Here is a 9,587-nt window from a genome sequence, read left to right as displayed (position 1 = left end):
GGAGGAGGAGGAGGAGGAGGGAGACTCACCACTACCTGTAAAGAGAAGAGGAGCGACGAAGAAGAAGAGGAGAACGAGGACACGTATGTGGGAGAGTAAGAAAGAAAGAGAGAAGAGGAGGAAGGTAAAAAAAAAAACATATTTGGAGGGAGAGAATATAAAATGGAAGAGACTACAAAGAATTATGGAAAGAAGAAGGAAAAGAAGGAAAAGAAACAAGAAAAGGTACTAAACAAGAGCATGACGAGGAGAAGGAGCATGGAGAATAAACAGGAGGAGTGAGGAGGAGAAGGAGGAGGAGGAGGAGGAGGAGGAGGAGGAGGAGGAGGACCACAACACCAAGAAAATGAGACAGATCAGCTGGAAAATGAAAATGTCGTTTGGGAACAAAGCACAGAAAGCCACACCATTCTCGAAGTGATACAGTCTCCCCCCACCTTTCCTTTCCCCCTCCCTCACAACACACACTGCCCCCTCAAGCCCTCTCCCTGCATAAGACACCCCACAACACTCCCCCAACAACACATTACCCCCTCAACAACCACACCAGTAACACCCAAAACCTCCCCACCTCACTCATTCTCGTCCCAGCCTTTCCTCTTCCCCAACAATAGCACACTACTCCCTTCAACCCCAACTGCTCTTCCCATCTCACTCAACCTCACCCCTTTTTCCTCCACTCTTTCCTCCAACAACACCCACACACGCCCCCACCTCGCGCGCGCTCACCCAGCCTTCTCTAACGTCACCACTATGCACCAGTACCTTCCCCAGTACCCCCCTCCCCTCAGCATGCCCCAGTTCACACCCCCACAGCCCCACACAACCCCCAAAGAGTGGGTGTCCTTGCCCTGCCCCGCCTCACACAGCCCCGCCTCGCCTCCTTGGTAACCCTAACACACACACACACACACACACACACACACACATATATATATATATATATATATATATATATATATATATATATATATATATATATATATATATATATATATATATACAAGTAATGCGTAATAAACACATCACTCATAATTAGAAGTCTATTGTATCGTTGGTAACAAGTCCTGGTAATACGATCATCTAATACACAAAGAGAGAGAAAGGAAGGAAGGAAGAAAGAACAGTAGGAAGGAGAGAGAGGGAGAGAGGACAGGAGGAGAGAAAGGTGATGGAGGTAAGATATGTGTTACGGCTCGTGGGAGTGTAGCAATAACCTCCACATTAGTCTCCACGAGTAAGGAGGAGGAGGAGGAGGAGGAGGAGGAGGAGGAGGAGGAGGAGGAGGAGGAGTGAAGGAAGAGAAGAGATCAATGAGAGGTGAGGAGTGATGGGGGAGCGAGAGATGAAGGAGGAGGAAGGAAGATGAAGATGAATGTTATGATGAGAAATGAGTGAAGGGAGAAATGAAGGAGAGAGAGAGAGAGAGAGAGAGAGAGAGAGAGAGAGAGAGAGAGAGAGAGAGAGAGAGAGAGAGAGAGAGAGAGAATCAAATCAAAATTGAAGTAATGGTAGAGATACAAAAAATAAATAAAAGAAAGTCAGAGAGAGAGAAGAGAAGAAAATAGACGAGGAAAGAAAGAATAAAAAATGAGACAGAGAGAGAGAGAGAGAGAGAGAGAGAGAGAGAGAGAGAGAGAGAGAGAGAGAGAGAGAGAGAGAGAGAGAGAGAGAGAGAGAGAGAGAGAGAGAGAGAGAGATTAAGGTCAAACGGAATCAGATTTGGATATCTATTATAACTCAGGATAAAAAAAGGCAGTTACGGGCGATCAGAGCAGCCAAGACATTCAGTAAGATCCCCGTAACTGTGCCTGGCTGAGAAATGTCTAAATAAGAAGGTGACGTAACCCAAGAATAATCCACGGAGTCAATGAGCACGAGGAATAACTGGATAGAGAGATGAACAGCGAGATACACCAAAAGATATTATGCCTCGTAAAATGATAAGGAAAAAAGGGCAGAAAGTCAGAAGGTTGGACTGGAAATAAAGAACGGAGGTGATATGCAAAGGAACACAAAGGAGGAGCAAGCAGCAGCGGACATGTTGAAAATAACCTACAGTGTCTAATCGTAAGCAGAAATAAGTAGAAATGTGATGGATAATAAAGGCGAAGGCTCCTCCTCACCCACTGCAAGGGATTTAGTGTGTAAAATAAACGAGTTAAATTTATGAAGTACTCGTGCAAGGAAATATAAGAGTATAAGATAAGAAAATGATGAGATAAACACATAAATAATTATATCTATCAGGAGAAGCTTAAAAAGAAAAGGACATGATAAAATAAGGAAACGCCACAAATAACAGGGTAGGAATAAATGTTAAAAGGGTAAAAGTACAGAAAGCATGATAAAAACAAGACTTGAAAGATAAAATAATGGAAGGAGGCAAGTCAAAACAAAATGAGCGAACATTGAATTTAAACGATCAAACAAATGATAAAAAAGAGGCAATAAAAACAGCAAGAACACAACTCCCCTTAAAGCCAAACATAAAGAAGGACCACAACAAGCGATGACTAAGGACAAGAACAGGAATCACACACGCAACTAAGAAAAAAAAAACATGAATAACAAGTCCACACATAAAAATAAGAATAAAGAAATAAAAAGAGGCGTAATAAAAAAGCAACAAGAACACAAACCCCCATTAAACAAAATATAGAGAGACAACAAGCGATGCGTAATGACAAGAACACGAGTCACACTCACACACACAACAACGAAAAAAAAAAAACATAATCAACAAATACATAAAAAAACATGAACAAAGAGAAAAATAAATAAAACTAACAAACAACAACGTAAAAAAAATAAATAAAACACGCCCACCAAACATAAAGAACGAACGAAGGAAGAGCAATAAAGATAACAAGAACACTCGGAAGTAAGGACAGGCCACATAGGTAACATTGGTACCATCCACCTTTAATACCCACTATCCCCTACCTTCCCTCCCTATCCACTCCCCATCCCTACCCACTCCCCATCACCTTCATTCCTGTCTTAATATTCCTGTGCCATCTTCCACCAGGTAATTTTCCCCACGGACGACCCCAGTAAGCGAGAGGCGAGGAGTCACGCCCTTGGGGAAGACAGCTGTCCCTTCCTCTCCTCCTCTCCCTTCCCTCTCCTTTCCTCTCCCTCAGCTAGCAGATGGCGACAGCTGACGGTGGAAGGAGCGGGCCAGAGGGAGGAGGAAGAGCGGAGGAAGAGGAGCAAGAGGAGGAAATAGGAAAAATGAAACAGGAAGAAGTCGAGGCGAATGTAAGAGGATAAGTTAGTGGTAATGAAGAAGGAGGAGGAGGAGGAAGAGGAGGAATGCACGGAAGGAGAAGATTCTGAGAGAAGAGGTAAGGAGAGGAGAGGATAGGAGAGGATAAATGAGGAGAGGAGAGATGTGAAATGAGGGGAGCTAAGGAGGAAGAGAAGCAGGAACAACCAATACAGGAAAACAAAGGAAAATGATGGAAAAGAGAAGGGAAGAGAAGGCAAGAAACAAATTACAAAAGTAGAAAAGGAAAAGTAGAAGGAGGAGGGGGAAGAAGAAAAGAAGGAATTAAGTGATAAAATGTAATTGGATAGAAACGAGGAGGAGGAGGAGGAGGAGAGGGAGGTGCGATACTCAGCTAGGAAGAGGAAATCCGTGTTTTTTTTGTATGATAAGACACACACATACACACACACACACACATACAGACACACACACACACACACAGGCAATGACATACACACTGACATATTAATCCCGCCCACCAATCTTTCTCTGTGGGTTTGGATGTATCTCCCTATCCATCCATCTATACATCAATACATCCATCTCCATACATTAACACACACACACACACACACACACACACACACACACACACACACACACACACACACACACAAACAAACACATGCTTTGCCTTTGTCGTTACTCTCACTCAAGGTTACAGGACGAGAGAGAGAGAGAGAGAGAGAGAGAGAGAGAGAGAGAGAGAGAGAGAGAGAGAGAGAGAGAGAGAGAGAGAGAGAGAGAGAGAGAGACGTACTTCACCTAACGAACAAGGAAAAGGGAAGCACACACCATCACTTCTACTTGCTAATTCTCGAGATGGAAGAGGAGGAGGAGGAGGAGGAGAAGGAGAGAGAAGAAAAGAGGAGGAAAAAGGGAGAAGAAACATCTGTACAGCTCCTCTTTCGTCTACTTTCCTCCACAAACAATGAGAGAGAGAGAGAGAGAGAGAGAGAGAGAGAGAGAGAGAGAGAGAGAGAGAGAGAGAGAGAGAGAGAGAGAGAGAGAGAGAGAGAGATTGGACACCCTTCAGCCTACTTTCAGACTTCAGATGTCAAGATTTCCTAAGCAGAAAGGAAGGATTACACCAAGGAGAGTAGGAGAAGAGAAGGAGGATGAGGAAAAGGAAGAGGAAGCGTAGAAGGATGAGGAAGAGGAAGAGGGGGCGTTGAAGGAGGAGAAAGATGAGTGAAAGGAGATCTAGAAAAGTGGAGAAAGAAGAGGAGGAGGAAGAGAAAGAGGAAGCGTAGAAGGAGGAAGAATTAGAGGAGAAGCGTGTGTCGTAATAGTTGGTAATGGAGGAGGAGAGGAGGAGGAGGAGAGCTGGAGGAGTAGTAAGAGAAATACAGGAGGAGAGGAAGGAGAGTAACAGAAGAAGAAAGAGGAGGAGGAAGAGAAGGAGCAAGAAGGTTGAGAGCTGAATGAGAAGAGGAAAAAGGAGAGAGTTGGAAGAGGAGTAAAAGGAAAAAGAGAGAGAAAAATAGAAGCCGAAGGAGAAAGGGGAGAAACACTGGAAGAAGAAGAGGAATAGGAGAGATGGAAGGAAAGAAGGAGGAGGGGCAAAAAAAAGAGAGAAAATGAATATTCAAGAGAGGTAGGCATAAATGGGAGAAAATACAGAGAGAGAAGCAGGGAAGGAGGGAGAGGAGGGAGGAGAGGAGGAAGAGCGGAAGGGAGGGAGAGGAAAAATTATAGGAAGGATGGAAGGACTCTAATTTAGTTCTTGTTCTGTCCTCTCCTATCCCGAGAGAGAGAGAGAGAGAGAGAGAGAGAGAGAGAGAGAGAGAGAGAGAGAGAGAGAGAGAGAGAGAGAGAGAGAGAGAGAGAGAGAGAGAGAGAGAGAGAGAGAGAACAAAAACTGAAGAGACTATAAAGATGTAAGAGGGAAAGAAAGGAAGAAAATAAGAGAGAAGGAAGGGAAGAGGATGGCTGAAATAACGATGGGTGGAGAGAGAGAGAGAGAGAGAGAGAGAGAGAGAGAGAGAGAGAGAGAGAGAGAGAGAGAGAGAGAGAGAGAGAGTGTGCGTGTGTGTGTGTGTGTGTGTACGTAACAACACCACACTCCTGCTTTTAAACAACTCTTTTTATAACCACAAATACGAGAAAAGGAACACGACAACCACCACCACCACCACCACCACAACCAACAACAACAGATATGAAAAGAATGTGCAAGGTCTTCCTTTCGTGTCGTTCTCCACTTCCTGTCTTTTCTCCCAGCGTGCAATTAACGTTAAATATGATAAAGACAAATTATAACATCTTTCCACCAACGAGAAAGAGAGAGAGAGAGAGAGAGAGAGAGAGAGAGAGAGAGAGAGAGAGAGAGAGAGAGAGAGAGAGAGAGAGAGAGAGAGAGAGGTGGGGAAGGGGAGGTTTAACAAGGTAAGTGAGGGAGAAAAAAAAGGTAGACATGTGGTGGAATGAAAAAGGGAATGAGACGCGAGTGTTGTCAAGAGAGGAAAAAAACGGGAGATATAACGAAGGTGTGAGAGAGGAGGAGAAAGGAAGAGACGGTGGAGGAGAGGGAGGTAAGTGGTGGCGAAGAAGGCAGGGACGAAATAGAAAGATGCTCCACAAGCTTAGTTAGTTGATAGTTTTTCCCCCAACAACAAAAGCTGCCAACCCAAACAAAACACAAGTGGAAAAAAAAAATAATGGGAAAAGAACACGAAGCTGGTACACGTCTTTCCCTCAGACTATTTTGGAAAAGTTAACTCAGGGTACAGTACAACTCCAGAAGTGCTTTGATGATCTCCTTTGTAGCAGACTGAGTCCTTGGGAAAGGACACAGAAATATAGCTGGTTTTCGAACTCAACAGAGAAGGGAATAAGGAACTAAAGATACTGGGAATGGGTAGAATAGGAATGGAACTGAGTACATAGTCTTGAGTAGGAGCATAGGGACAGAGAAGGGGCAGAGAAAGATGCCTTGTTTTCGAACTCAACAGAGAAGGGAATAAGAAACTGAAGGTACTAGCGAAGTCTTGTAAGTAATAGTACGTTAGGCAGAATTGTGATTGGAGTGAGTCGACTGTAGCCTTGAGTAGGAACAGACGAAAGCAGAAAGATAGCTTGTTTCTGAACTTAGCAGAGAAGGAATAAAGAACTGAAGGTGTTGGGGAAGTCTTGATAACAGTACGTTGAGCAGGATAAGGATGAGAGTGAGTCGACAATAGCCTTAAGCAGGAACGAAGGAACAGAGAAAGATAGGTCGTTTCCCAGCTCAAGACAGGAGGGAATAAAGAACTGAAGATAATGATGAAAGCAAAATAAGACAAATAGTTTGAAGGTGCGATCCTTAGACTTGACATTTACAAGGAGAAAAAAGTATTAACGGATAACTGAAAAAAAAAAGAAACTGGTGACAGAAAACTAAATTAAACATTATTCGAAATTTTAAAAGAACCTAAAAATATTCAACGTACAGATATAAACGAATTTCAATGGAGAAAAAATGAGTTAATGGGAAACTCCTGCGCATATGATCAATTTATATTAGCATGTAAAATATTAATACGTATAGTGTGCTTGTGCTTGCTGTGTTGTAATTAGAAGTACATAATATCGTGTTTTTTTGAGGGTTGGTGAACACCTCTATGGTTTTAATACACGTGAGCGGAAATGATCTAGGGACACATGGCTGAGGGTCTGGCAGGGTGAGGGTCAGGGAGGGTAAGCGAGAGGGACAGGGAGGCAGGGATAGGGAGGCTAGGAGGGGGAGGCAGGGACAGGGAGGCTGGGGGTTACCGATAAGTTTTCAAGGTGAGGTGTGTAATACTAGAGTGACCGCGTGCGCCCTCATACACACACACACACACACACACACACACACACACACATACAGTACACATGACGATAGGATTTCAAGGTGAGGAATGTGGCACTAAAATAACTGGTAGCCGCAAACACACACACACACACACACACACACACAATAAAGCACATCAGTCATAGTGGGAAATATAAGAGAGAGAGAGAGAGAGAGAGAGAGAGAGAGAGAGAGAGAGAGAGAGAGAGAGAGAGAGAGAGAGAGAGAGAGAGAGAGAGAGGAGGGAGGCAGGTAGGTGGGTAAGAAATTGCATGAGGATGAGTGGAAGAGAGAGAGAGAGAGAGAGAGAGAGAGAGAGAGAGAGAGAGAGAGAGAGAGAGAGAGAGAGAGAGAGAGAGAGAGAGAGAGAAGAAAAAGAGAGGGTATGAGGGTCAGTAGTCCAGCACGCACGAGGAGGAGGAGGAGGAGGAGGAGGAGGAGGAGGAGGAGGAGGAGGAGGAAGAGGAGGAGGAGGAGGAGGAAGGTTAAAGAAGAAACAGACAATCACAATGGCATCCACATTCCTTCTTTTCCTGACTAACTCCAGAGCAACTCGTCCAACTCCTTCCAGAACACCCACACCCACACCCACACCTGCACATACACGCGCCCCCTTATCACCGCCACGCATCTGACACACATCGCCTGGTATCTCCTGCTACCATTATATTCCTCCTCATATCGTGTCCAGTGTATCGCTCGTGTCCTGACAGTGAGGATGAAGCGATAAGGTTAAGGTGCAGCAAAGCCCTGAATGGAAGGTGACTTGACAGGACTAAAAGGGTGGCTTAAAAAATGGACTAAAAAAGGAAGTATTGCAAAATGTGTGTTAGGTGTTTGACTTTGGATTATCTTGTTTTCTTCTCCCCATCATTGTCGTGTGTGCGCCGCCGCTGCGTGTACTGGAGGTAAGGAAAGAAAGTTCACCGTGTATAAAATGTGAAAATGTTCTTTGGCCAATCACTCCTGAGGCAGCGCCAGCCTGGCTCCCCTGACTTACTGCCGCCCGGACCCTGCAGATCTCCATCCATTTGAACGAAAACCAATAAGATTTTGTTATTTCTCAAGGTTGAGCAAAAACTTTGTACCCAGAATATAGTGCTGCTTGTCACGCACAAAACACGCCGGATAAGTATCGCTCCGCCGCAGTCTTGTACAAACACAGACACACAGACAGACATACAGGTATACATATATTCAGGAAGAGAAATCGACGTTAGAAAACTTGGGGCCAAGAAGTGCCATTCCAGAGAAAAATTTCAAGTCAGACAACTCGTCCAGACAAGAAGAGCGTCAGCATAAAAAGTTTGCCCGCGGTGCCGCAACACCTCGCCGTGCTGTACTCACCTTTTGTGACTTTCGGGCTGGGAGGGGACACGAACTTAATCCTAATGGGCGCCAGGGTGAACTATTTACATGGGCTGCCTGGCGAGGAGCAGCACCGGCAGTAGCCAAGTGGCACCAGTTGTAGGAGGAACTTGTCCCTCACACCCGCGACACTGCAGGACTCAGGCAGCCACGCGCGCCACACCACTCGGGTTCCCAAACTCGTGGTGTTATTTGGTATCTGGGCCGCATCGCCACGCACCACTCAGCGACCAAAGCCCCTGCAGGGGCATCCATAACCGTCTGACCCAAACTCGTGCTGGGGGACGCGCGGACCAACCACCAGCCCTGCATCTACATCCTCACAGCACTATCCAGTCAGGGGCTAGCACGAGTCTCACACGCCAACTGGGGAGCGGAGCGACGCGTGTCTACTCCACGAAGTTCCGCGCGACACTGACTGGGAAGTCTAGTGGTTGCGCTACCGCGTCCCGCGTGCCTGTCCGGCCTGGGTCGTGGACTCGTGGCGTCCCTGAGCACTACTGACTGGCCCACCGCCTCCACAGCCGCTCCGCCTCCCGCCGAGCTCCTGCGGCGTGTAGGGACACCTCACAACAACACCCTGCCTCCCCTCATCCCCCACAATCCCCGTCCCCTCCTCTCGCCCCACAACGTTAGCCAGCTGGGGTAACTCGAAACCAATTAAGACCGCGCCCCTCCAGACCAAATTACCTACGATCATCCCCGACTGACGGGAGACAAACGGAATCCTAGATTATTGTAAACTTCTCTCACCCCATCACCGCCACACTCCGGGAGCTGCCTGGCCCAGCACGGCGAACACAGCACACAACACACACACAGACCTACCTGGCGGGCGTCACTAATCAGGGCACAGGTGTCTGGCACTTCCCAGGACACTTAATTCCGGGTTTCCAGTGATGGGCTTTCCCTGCCATTTATCACCACGGACAGAAAGTCGCCAGCCTCCCTCGGCCCCTTCCTCTCTACCTGTCTGTCAAGATTACTACAAGTACCGCAAGGGGCGCCTCTCTCCCACGCCTCCCGCACTCCCGCCACGCTTCCCCGGAGGGAGAGAGCCACAGGACACCCCAGCACATGACCCTATTCTGGAGTACATCTAGGCGGGAGGTCATCCAGTCTTCCAGTCTT

At 46.4% G+C, this 9,587-nt stretch overlaps 1 protein-coding gene across 1 annotated transcript in view; it reads right to left on the bottom strand.

Moving 5' to 3' along the window:
• The window catches only part of LOC135112845 (ras GTPase-activating protein raskol-like), a 90,655-nt gene extending 81,696 nt beyond the window's left edge, over positions 1 to 8,959 (bottom strand). Inside the window, exon 1 of the mRNA XM_064027725.1 lies at positions 8,436 to 8,959. The gene's annotated coding sequence lies outside the window, so the exon portion shown is untranslated. The remainder of the gene's footprint in view (positions 1 to 8,435) is intronic.
• Between the last annotated feature and the right edge of the window lie 628 nt (positions 8,960 to 9,587).

Source organism: Scylla paramamosain, chromosome 24 (assembly GCF_035594125.1).
Source record: "Scylla paramamosain isolate STU-SP2022 chromosome 24, ASM3559412v1, whole genome shotgun sequence".
In the NCBI taxonomy this organism is placed as follows: Eukaryota; Metazoa; Arthropoda; class Malacostraca; order Decapoda; family Portunidae; genus Scylla; species Scylla paramamosain.
The sequence above is the reverse complement of the archived record's forward strand: the minus strand, read 5'-3'. Positions and strand labels throughout refer to the sequence as shown.